The sequence below is a fragment of the Dendrobates tinctorius genome, unplaced genomic scaffold (genome assembly GCF_039654945.1).
Source record: "Dendrobates tinctorius isolate UK_male_01 unplaced genomic scaffold, ASM3965494v1 ptg000008l, whole genome shotgun sequence".
Classification (NCBI taxonomy): Eukaryota; Metazoa; Chordata; class Amphibia; order Anura; family Dendrobatidae; genus Dendrobates; species Dendrobates tinctorius.
Window position 1 is genome coordinate 48,837,396 of NW_027361676.1, and position 12,321 is coordinate 48,849,716.

General features: G+C 50.4%; 2 non-coding genes across 2 annotated transcripts; both read right to left on the reverse strand.

The window, feature by feature from the left end:
- Nucleotides 1-9,771: 9,771 nt before the first annotated feature.
- On the reverse strand, nt 9,772-9,843 carry TRNAC-GCA (transfer RNA cysteine (anticodon GCA)). Its single transcript has one exon. It is a non-coding gene; the product is annotated as a tRNA-Cys (tRNA).
- Nucleotides 9,844-10,690: 847 nt separating this feature from the next.
- On the reverse strand, nt 10,691-10,762 carry TRNAC-GCA (transfer RNA cysteine (anticodon GCA)). The gene has a single exon. It is a non-coding gene; the product is annotated as a tRNA-Cys (tRNA).
- Between the last annotated feature and the right edge of the window lie 1,559 nt (nt 10,763-12,321).

Here is a 12,321-nt window from a genome sequence, read left to right on the forward strand (position 1 = left end):
AAAGTGGATTTAGAAGCCCAGTGAGCCAAACTGGCTCTTAAAGGGCCGACGCGCCAAAGTGATTCTTAAGGGGCTGGCGCACCGAAATGAGTCTTAAAGGGCCAGCGTGCTAAATCGAAAGCTGAGTGACCCCAGGCTCCAAATCGGAGGCTGAGCCGCCCCGGCCTCCAAATCGGAGGCTGATCGACCCTGGCCTACAAATCGGAGGCTGAGCCACCCTGGAGTCCAAATCGGACCCAGAGTGGCCCCGGTCACCAAATCGGACCCTGAGGTGCTCCGCCCACCAAATCGGACCCTGAGGGGCCCAGCCCACCAAATTGGACCCAGAGTGGCCCCGCCCAACAAATTGGACCTTGAAGAGCACCACCCACAAAATCGTACCCTGGGGGGCCCCGGCCACAAAATCAGACCCTGAGGGGCCTGGCCACAAAATTGGACCCTGTGGGGCCCCGGCCACAAAATCGGACCCTGAGGTGCCCCACCCACAAAATCGGACCTTGAGGGGCCCCACCCACAAAGTCAGACCCTTAGGGGCCCCGGCCACAAAATCGGACCGTGAGGGACCCCACCCACAAAATCAGCTTTGAGGGGCCCCAAACACAAAATCAGACCCTGAGGGGCCACACCCACCAAATCAGACCCTGAGGGATCCCGGCCACCAATTCAAGCCATGAGGAGCCCAGGCCACTGAATCGAATCCTTAGGGGCCCCACCCAACAAATCAGACACTGAGGCCAAAGTGGCCCCTGAGAGGCACCCACAGTTAAAACAGATCCTGTGTTGAAAGTCTTGCAGTGGCAGCAGGCAAGTCTCTGTTAAAGGGGCAGCCCGGTCACCATTTCAAACCACTATCTGTACTTCCTTCAGGAAATACACATCTAGTATTAATGTTGTAATCCAAACGCTGCTAACTTATTGTTATTATTCCGTTGTTTTCCGCAATTAATGTGGCCCGAACCGCTACACGCACAGACTCCGTTGAGGTGTCATTTCGAAGCCAGCATCCACGAGAGGTGTGCTAAGTAATGTTCGTGTCGATCGGATTTGTAGTTTTTGCGCAATTTGCGTTTGAAAAAACATTTTCCTCTATGCTTTTCAATGGGAAAATGTTGCCACAGTCAAAACATGCCCTGAGGCGATTCAAATCGCGTTAAGCTCATTGATATGCGCAGGCACACCCAGTTACTATGCCAACGCCGACTAACTTCACATGACACCTCCAGGACAGAGCTCCTGCCACATAATATCAGCTCTTAAAGCGACACCCACAGCACAAATGTAAATCTAGCTTCATCACATGACGCATGCCCCTGAGAGAGAATTTGCACCAAAGTGGATTTAGAAGCCCAGTGCGCCAAACTTGCTCTTAAACGGCCGACGCGCCTAAGTGATTCTTAAAGGGCCGACGCACCAAAATGAGTCTTAAAGGGCCGGCGCGCCAAATCGAAAGCTGAGTGACCCCAGGCTCGAAATCGGAGGCTGATCGACCATGGCCTGCAAATTGGAGGCTGAGCCACCCTGGCCTCCAAATCGGACCCAGAGTGGCCCCGCCGACCAAATCAGACCCAGAGTGGACTCGCCAACCAAATCAGACCCATTGTTGCCCCGCCCACCAAATCGGACCCTGAGGGGCCCCGCCCACCAAATCGGACCCTGAGCGGCCCCGCCCACCAAATCGGACCCTGAGGGGCTTCGCCCACCAAATCGGACCCTGAGGGGCCCCGCCCACCAAATCGGACCCTGAGGGGCCCCACCCACAAAATCGGACCCTGAGGGTCCCCACCCTCAAAATCAGACACTGAGGGGCCCAACCAACAAAATCGGACCCTGAGGGGCCCCAGCCACAAAATCGGACCCTGAGGGGCCCCGGCCACAAAATCGGACCCTGAGGGGCCCCGGCCACAAAATCGGACCCTGAGGGGCCTCGGCCACAAAATCTGACCCTGAGGGGCCCGGCCACAAAATCGGACCCTGAGGGGCCCCACCCACAAAATCAGACCCTGAGGGGCCCCGGCCATAAAATCGGACCCTGAGGGGCCCCGGCCACGAAATCGGACCCTGAGGGGACCTGGCCACAAAATCGGACCCTGAGGGGCCCCACCCACAAAATCGGACCATTAGGGTCCCCACCCACAAAATCGGACCCTGAGGGGCCCCACCCATAAAATCGGACCCTGAGGGGACCCACCCACAAAATCGGACCCTGAGGGGACCCACCCACAAAATTGGACCCTGAGGGCCCACACCCACAAAATCAGACCCTGAGGGGCCCCACCCACAAAATTGGACCCTGAGGAATCCTGGCCACTAATTCAAATCCTGAGTAGCCCAGACCACCGAATCGGATCCTGAGGGGCCCCACCCACCAAATCAGACCCTGAGGCCAAAGTGGCCCCTGAGAGGCACCCACAGTTAAAACGGATCCTGAGTTGAAAGACTTGCAGGGGCAGCAGGCAAGTCTCTCTTAAAGGGGCAGCCCGGGCACCATTTCAAACCACTATCTGTACTTCCTTCAGGAAATACACATCTAGTTATTACTATTCAGTTGATTTCCGCAATTAATGCGGCCCGAACCGCTACACGCACAGACTCCATTGAGGCCTCGTTTCAAAGCCAGCGTCCTCGAGTGGTGTGCTAAGTATTTTTCATGTAGATCGGATTTGGAGTTTTTGCGCTTTTGAAAAAACATTTTCCTCAATGCATTTCAATGGGAAAATGTTGCCATAGGGAAAACATGGGACAGTCGTGAGGTGGCAGTTAAGCTCATTGATATGCACAGGCTCACCCAGTTACTATGCCAACGCCTACGAACTTCACATGACCTCTCTAGGACAGCGTTTCTGGCAGATAATTTCAGCTCTTAAAGCGAAACCAACAGCATAAATGCAAATCTAGCTTCATCACATGACGCATGCCACTGAGAGAGAATGTGCGCCAAAGTGGATTTAGAAGCCCAGTGAGCCAAACTGGCCCTTAAAGGGCCTACGCGCCAAAGTGATTCTTAAAGGGACGGCTCACCGAAATGAGTCTTAAAGGGCCGGAGCGCCAAATCGAAAGCTGAGTGACCCCAGGCTCCAAATCGGAGGCTGAGCCACCCCGACCTCCAAATCGGAGTCTGATCCACCCTGGCCCCCAAATCGGACCCAGCATGGCCCCGCTAGAAAAATCAGACCCTGAGTGGCCCCGCACACCAAATCGGACCTAGAGTGGCCCCGCCCACCAAATCGTACCCTGAGGAGCACCGCCCACCAAATCGGACCCTGAGGGGCCCTGCTCACCAAATCGGACCCTTAGGGGCCACACCCACCAAATCAGACCCAGAGTGGCCCCGCCCACCAAATTGTACCCTGAGGGGCCCAACCCACAAAATCGGACCCTAAGGGGCCCCACCCACAAAATCGGACCCTGAGGGGCCCCGGCCTCAAAATCGAACCATGAGGGGCCCCGCCCACAAAATCCGACCCTGAGGGGCCCCGCCAACGAAATCGGACCCTGAGGGGCCTCGCCCACAAAATCAGACTCTGAGGGGCCCCGCCCACAAAATCGGACCCTGAAGGGCCCCGCCCACCAAACCGGACCCAGAGGGGCCCCGGCCACAAAATCGGACCCTGAGGGGCTCCAACCACAAAATTGGACCCTGAGAGACCCCGGCCACAAAATTGAACCCAGAGGGGCGCCGGCCACAAAATCAGACCCTGAGGGGCCCCAACCACAAAATCAGACCCTCAAGGGCCCCGGCCACAAAATCGGACCCTGAGGGCCCCCAACCACAAAACCGGACCCTGAGGGTCCCCAACCACAAAATCGGACCCTGAGGGGCCCCAACCACAAAATCGGACCCTGAGGGGCCCCGGCCACAAAATCGGACCCTGAGAGACCCCGGCCACAAAATTGAACCCAGAGGGGCCCCAGTCACAAAATCGGACCCTGAGGGGCCCCACCCACTAAATCGGACTAAGAGTGGCCCCGCCCACAAAATAGGACCCTGAGGAGCTCCACCCACCAAATCGGACCCTGAGGGGCCCCACCCACCAAATCGGACCCTGAGTGGTTCCGGCCACAAAATCGGACCCTGAGGGGCCCCGACCACAAAATTGGACCCTGAGGGGCCCCGGCCACAAAATCGGACCCTGAGGGGCCCCGGCCACAAAATCGGATCCTAAGAGGCCCCACCCACCAAATCAGACCCTGAGGGGCCATGGCCACAAAATCAGACCCTGAGGGGCCCCGGCCACAAAATCGGACCCTGAGGGGCCCCACCCACCAAATCGGACCCTGAGGGGCCCTGGCCACAAAATTGGACCCTGAGGGGCCCACCCACAAAATCAGACTCTGAGGGGTTCCGGCCACAAAATCGGACCCTGAGGGGCCCCGGCCACAAAATCGGACCCTGAGGGGCCCCACCCACCAAATCGGACCCTGAGGGGCCCAGGCCACAAAATCGGACCCTGAGGGGCCCCACCCACCAAATCGGACCCTGAGGGGCCCCGGCCACCAAATCGGACCCTGAGGGGCCCCACCCACCAAATTGGACCCTGAGGGGCCCCGGCCACAAAATCGGACCCTGAGGGGCCCCACCCACAAAATCGGGCCTTGAGGGTCCCCACCCACAAAATCGGACCCTGGGGCCAAAGTGGCCCCTGAGATGCACCCACAGTTAAAACGGATCCTGAGTTGAAAGTCTTGCAGGGGCATCAGGCAAGTCTCTCTTAAAGGGGCAGCCTGGGCACCATTTCAAACCACTATCTGTACTTCCTTCAGGAAATACACATCTAGAATTATTATTACTATTCAGTTGATTTCCGCAATTAATGCGGCCCGAACCGCTACACGCATAGACTCCATTGAGGCCTCGTTTCAAAGCCAGCGTCCTCGAGTGGTGTGCTAAGTATTTTTCATGTAGATCGGATTTGGAGTTTTTGCGCTTTTGAAAAAACATTTTCCTCAATGCATTTCAATGGGAAAATGTTGCCATAGGGAAAACATGGGACAGTCGTGAGGTGGCAGTTAAGCTCATTGATATGCACAGGCTCACCCAGTTACTATGCCAACGCCTACGAACTTCACATGACCTCTCTAGGACAGCGTTTCTGGCAGATAATTTCAGCTCTTAAAGCGAAACCAACAGCATAAATGCAAATCTAGCTTCATCACATGACGCATGCCACTGAGAGAGAATGTGCGCCAAAGTGGATTTAGAAGCCCAGTGAGCCAAACTGGCCCTTAAAGGGCCTACGCGCCAAAGTGATTCTTAAAGGGACGGCTCACCGAAATGAGTCTTAAAGGGCCGGAGCGCCAAATCGAAAGCTGAGTGACCCCAGGCTCCAAATCGGAGGCTGAGCCACCCCGACCTCCAAATCGGAGTCTGATCCACCCTGGCCCCCAAATCGGACCCAGCATGGCCCCTCTAGAAAAATCAGACCCTGAGTGGCCCCGCACACCAAATCGGACCCAGAGTGGCCCCGCCCACCAAATCGTACCCTGAGGAGCACCGCCCACCAAATCGGACCCAGAGTGACCCCGCCCACTAAATCGGACCCTGAGGGGCCCCGCTCACCAAATCGGACCCTGAGGGGCCCTGCTCACCAAATCGGACCCTTAGGGGCCACACCCACCAAATCGGACACAGAGTGGCCCCGCCCACCAAATCGGACCCCTAGGGGCCCCACCCACCAAATCAGCCCCTGAGGGGCCCCGGCCACAAAATCGGACCCTGAGGGGCCCCACCCACAAAATCGGACCATGAGGCCAAAGATGCCCCTGAGAGGCACCCACAGTTAAAACGGATCCTGAGTTGAAAGTCTTGCAGGGGCAGCAGTCAAGTCTCTCTTAAAGGGGCAGCCCGGGCACCATTTCAAACCACTATCTGTACTTCCTTCACGAAATACACATCTAGTTATAGTGGTTTGAAAAAACCACTATATTGTAATCCGAACGCTGCTAACTTCTTCTTCTTATTATTATTATTATTATTAAGTTGATTTCCGCAATTAATGCGGCCCGAACCGCTACACGCACAGACTCCGTTGAGGTGTCGTTTCGAAGCCAGCGTCCATGAGAGGTGTGCTAAGTATTTTTCGTGTCGATCGGATTTGTAGTTTTTGCGCAATTTGCGTTTGAAAATTTTTTTTCCCGTCATTGGAATGCACTGTGTCAATGCTTTTCAATGGGAAGCTTAAAACGTGCCCTGAGGCGATTGAAATGGCAGTTGAGCTCATTGATATGCGCAGGCACACCCAGTTACTATGCCAACGCCTACGAACGTCACATGACATCTCCAGAACAGAGCTTTTGCCACATAATATCATCTCTTAAAGCTAAACCCACAGCACAAATGCAAATCTAGCTTCATCACATGACGCATGCCCCTGAGAGAGAATGTGTGCAACAAAGTGGATTTAGAAGCCCAGTGAGCCACCCTGGCTCTTAAAGGGCCGACGCGCCAAAGTGATTCTTAAAGACCCGGTGCACCAAAATGAGTCTTAAAGGGCCGGCGCGCCAAATCGAAAGCTGAGTGACCCAAGGCTCCAAATCGGAGGCTGATAGACCCTGGCCTACAAAAAGGAGGCTGAGCAACCCTGGCATCCAAATCGGACCCAGAGTGGCCCCGCCCACGAAATCGGACCCAGAGTGGCCTCGCCCACCAAATCAGACCCAGAGTGGCCCCGCCCACCAAATTGGACCCTGAGGGGCCCCACCCACAAAATCGGACCCTGAGGGCCCCACCCACAAAATCGGACCCTGAGGGCCCCCAACCACAAAATCGGACCCTGACTGGCCCCGGCCACAAAATCGGACCCTTACGGGCCCCGGCCACAAAATCGGACCCTGAGGGACCCCACCTACAAAATTGAACCCTGAGGGGCCCCAACCACAAAATCGGACCCTGAGGGGCCCCAACCACAAAATCGGACCCAGAGTGGACCTGCCCACCAAAATGGACCCAGGGGGCTCCACCCACAAAATCAGACCCTAAGGGACCCCACCCACAAAATCGGACCCTGAGTAGACCCGGCCACAAAATCAGACCCTGAGGGGCCCCAACCACAAAATCGGACCCTGAGGGGCCCCACCCACAAAATCGGACCCTGAGGGGCCCCGGCCACAAAATCAGACCCTGAGGGGCCCCGGCCACAAAATCGGACCCTGAGGGGCCCCGGCCACGAAATCGGACCCTGAGGGGCCTCGGCCACGAAATCGGACCCTGAGGGGCGCCGGCCACAAAATCGGACCCTGAGGGGCCCCAACCACAAAACCGGACCCTGAGGGGCCCCAACCACAAAATCGGACCCTGTGGGGCCCCAACCACAAAATCGGACCCTGAGGGGCCCCGGCCACAAAATTGGACCCTGAGGGGCCCCACCCACAAAATCGGACCCTGAGGGGCCCCAACCATCAAATCAGACCCTGAGGGGCCCCGGCTACAAAATTGGACCCTGAGGGGCCCCACCCACCAAATCAGCCCCTGAGGGGACCCGGCCACCAAATCAGATCCTGAGGGGCCCCACCCACCAAATCGGACCCTGAGGTGCCCCGGCCGCAAAATCGGACCCTGAGGGGCCTCACCCACCAAATCGGACCCTGAGGGGCCCCACCCACCAAATTGGACCCTGAGGGGCCCCGGCCACAAAATCGGACCCTGAGGGGCCCCACCCACAAAATCGGACCCTGAGGGGCCCCAACCACCAAATCAGACCCTGAGGGGCCCCGGCCACAGAATCGGACCCTGAGGGGCCCCACCCACCAAATTGGACCCTGAGGGGCCCCGGCCACAAAATCGGACCCTGAGGGGCCCCACCCACAAAATCGGACCCTGAGGGGCCCCAACCACCAAATCAGACCCTGAGGGGCCCCCGGCCACAAAATTGGACCCTGAGGGGCCCCACCCACCAAATCAGCCCCTGAGGGGCCCCACCCACCAAATCGGACCCTGAGGTGCCCCGGCCACAAAATTGGACCCTGAGGGGCCCCACCCACAAAATCGGGCCTTGAGGGCCCCACCCACAAAATTGGACCCTGAGGCCAAAGTGGCCCCTGAGAGGCACCCACAGTTAAAACAGATCCTGAGTTGAAAGTCTTGCAGGTGCAGCAGGCAAGTCTCTCTTAAAGGGGCAGCCCGGGCAGCATTTCAAACCACTATCTGTACTTCCTTCAGGAAATACACATCTAGTTATTATTATTAAGTTGATTTCCGCAATTAATACAGCCCGAACCGCTACACGCACAGACTCCGTTAAGGTGTTGTTTCGAAGCCAGCGTCCACGAGAGGTGTGCTAAGTATTTTTCGTGTCGATCGGATTTGTAGTTTTTGCGCAATTTGCGTTTGAAATTTTTTTTTCCCGTCATTGGAATGCACTGTCTCCAATGCTTTTCAATGGGTAATGGCACAACGTGCCCTGAGGCGATTGAAATGGCAGTTGAGCTCATTGATATGCGCAGGCAGACCCAGTTACTATGCCAACGCCTACGAACGTCACATGACATCCCAAGGACAGAGCTTCTGCCACATAATATCAGCTCTTAAAGTGAAACCCACAGCACAAATGCAAATCTAGCTTCATCACATAACACATGCCCCTGAGATAGAATGTGCGACAAAGTGGATTTAGAAGCCCAGTGAGCCACCCTGGCTCTTAAAGGGCCGACGTGCCACAGTGATTCTTAAAGGGCCAGCGCACCGAAATGAGTCTTAAAGGGCCGGCGCGCCAAATCGAAAGCTGAGTGACCCCGGCCTCCAAATCGGAGGCTGAGCCACCCCGGCCTCCAAATCGTAGGCTGAACCACCCCGGCCTCCAAATCGTAGGCTGAACCACCCCGGCCTCCAAATCGGACCCAGAGGTGCCCCGGCCACCAAATCAGACCCTGAAGGGCCCCGCCCACCAAATCGGACCCAGGGGGCCCCGCCCACCAAATCGGACCATGAGGGGCCCCGGACACAAAATCGGACCCTGAGGGGCCCCGGCCACAAAATCGGATCCTGAGGGGCCCCACCCACAAAATCGGACCCTGAGGGGCCCCGGCCACAAGATTGGACCCTGAGGGGCCCCAACCACCAAATCAGACCCTGAGGGGACCCGGCCACCAAATCGGACCCTGAGGGGCCCCACCCACCAAATCTGACCCTGAGGTGCCCCACCCACAAAATCGGACCCTGAGACCAAAGTGGCCCCTGAGAGGCACCCACAGTTAAAACGGATCCTGAGTTGAAAGTCTTGCAGGTGCAGCAGGCAAGTCTCTCTTAAAGGGGCAGCCTGGGCAGCATTTCAAACCACTATCTGTACTTCCTTCAGGAAATACACATTTAGTTAATCCATTGTAAACGCATCTTTAGGGGGCACTTGGAGTTAAACCAAAGATCTCTTGATCTCCAGTCTAACTATCTACCACTGAGATATACCCCCTAATATTAAAAGACCTAAACTTGTTTTTTTCATAAAACCTGAAATCTATTTGCATTTTTATGTTGTTGTGCCCTTTTTTACATTGATATACATTTTTATTTGTTAAAAATAACTAACTAATACAACAAGTACAGAGAAACACTCAGTAATTTTTATATCACAAGTAAATTCTCAGTTTTATAGTCTTCCAATGTGCTTTATGTGTCTTTTGTAGATTTCTTTACAGGCAAAATTTCTCAAACTTTTTGCTGCATTTCTTAACTAGTATTCATATAAAGAAAACATGAAATCAACTTCATACGGTTCTAAATCTAGTATAAATATATATGTAGCGAAGCATGTATTTCTAATCTGTTGAAAATGTACCTTCAGGGGGAACTCGGAGTTGAACCAACGACCGCTTGATCTGCAGTCTAATGCTCTACCACTGAGCTATACCCCCTATATTTGAAAAATGTAAACGCTCACTTTTTTTTTTCAACATGCAATCTGAAAAATGTTCAAATGCTCTACCACTAAGCTATGCCACCTATATTTGAAAAATGTAAACTCTTCTTTTTTAACATGAAACCTGAAATTTTCTTCAGTTTATATATGGTTGTGTTTTTTTACTTTGATATGCATTTTTCTTTGTTAAAAATAATTAACTTTAGCAAAAAGTACAGAGGAACTCTCAGGAATTTTTATTTTACCAGTCAAATCTTAGTTTTAGAGTCTACCAATGTGCTTTAAGAAAGACAAAAACATGAATTCAACATCACATGGTTCAAAAGCTTGCATAAATATGTAGGTAAGAAATCATGTACAGTATTATTAATCCATGGTAAACGCATCTTCAGGGGGCACTTGGAGTTAAACCAAAGATCTCTTGATCTGCAGTCTAACTGTCTACCACTGAGATATACCCCCTAATATTAAAAGACCTAAACTCTTTTTTTTTTTTCCCCTCATAAAACCTGAAATCTATTTGCACAGTTTTATGTTGTTGTGCCTTTTTTACATTGATATACATTTTTATTTGTTAAAAATAACAAACTAATACAACAAGTACAGAGAAACACTCAGTAATTTTTATATCACAAGTAAATTCTCAGTTTTATAGTCTTTCAATGTGCTTTATATATCTTTTGTAGATTTCTTTTCAGGCAAAATTTCTCAAACTTTTTGCTGCATTTCTTTACTAGTATTCATATAAAGAAAACATGAATTCAACTTCATACGGTTCTAAATCTAGTATAAACATATAGGTAGCGAAGCATGTATTTTTAATCAGTTGAAAATGTACTTTCAGGGGGCACTCGGAGTTGAACCAAGGACCTCTTGATATGCAGTCAAATGCTCTACCACTGAGATATACCCCCTATATTTGAAAAATGCAAACGCTCACTTTTTTTTTTTCAACATGCAATCTGAAAAATGTTCAAATGCTCTACCACTAAGCTATGCCACCTATATTTGAAAAATGTAAACTCTTCTTTTTTAACATGAAACCTGAAATTTTCTTCAGTTTATATATGGTTGTGTTTTTTTACTTTGATATGCATTTTTCTTTGTTCAAAATAATTAACTTTAGCAAAAAGTACAGAGGAACTCTCAGGAATTTTTATTTTACCAGTCAAATCTTAGTTTTAGAGTCTACCAATGTGCTTTAAGAAAGACAAAAACATGAATTCAACTTCACGTGGTTCAAAAGCTTGCATAAATATGTAGGTAAGAAATCATGTACAGTATTATTAATCCATTGTAAACGCATCTTCAGGGGGCACTTGGAGTTAAACCAAAGATCTTTTGATCTCCAGTCTAACTATCTACCACTGCAATATACTCCCTAATATTAAAAGACCTAAACTTTTTTTTTTTTCTCATAAAACCTGAAATCTATTTGCACAGTTTTATGTTGTTGTGCCTTTTTTTACATTGATATACATTTTTATTTGTTAAAAATAACAAACTAATACAACAAGTACAGAGAAACATTCAGTAATTTTTATATCACAAGTAAATTCTCAGTTTTATAGTCTTCCAATGTGCTTTATGTATCTTTTGTAGATTTCTTTACAGGCAAAATTTCTCAAACTTTTTGCTGCATTTCTTAAATAGTATTCATATAAAGAAAACATGAATTCAACTTCATATGGTTCTAAATCTAGTATAAATATATAGGTAGCAAAGCATGTATTTTTAATCTGTTGAAAATATACCTTCAGGGGGCACTCGGAGTAGAACCAAGGACCTCTTGATCTGCAGTCAAATGCTCTACCACTGAGATATACCCACTATATTTGAAAAATGCAGACGCTCAATTTTTTTTTTTCAACATGCAATCTGAAAAATGTTCAAATGCTCTACCACTAAGCTATGCCACCTATATTTGAAAAATGTAAACTCTTCTTTTTTAACATGAAACCTGACATTTTCTTCAGTTTATATATGGTTGTGTTTTTTCACTTCGATATGCATTTTTCTTTGTTAAAAATAATTAACTTTAGGAAAAAGTACAGAGGAACTCTCAGGAATTTTTATTTTACCAGTCAAATCTTAGTTTTAGAGTCTACCAATGTGCTTTAAGAAAGACAAAAACATGAATTGAACTTCACATGGTTCAAAAGCTTGCATAAATATGCAGGTAAGAAATCATGTACAGTATTATTAATCCATTGTAAACGCATCTTCAGGGGGCACTTGGAGTTAAACCAAAGATCTCTTGATCTCCAGTCTAAGTATCTACCACTGAGATATACCCCCTAATATTAAAAGACCTAAACTTTTTTTTTTTTCTCATAAAACCTGAAATCTATTTGCATTTTTATGTTGTTGTGCCTTTTTTTACATTGATACACATTTTTATTTGTTAAAAATAACAAACTAATACAACAAGTACAGAGAAACACTCAGTAATTTTTATATCACAAGTAAATTC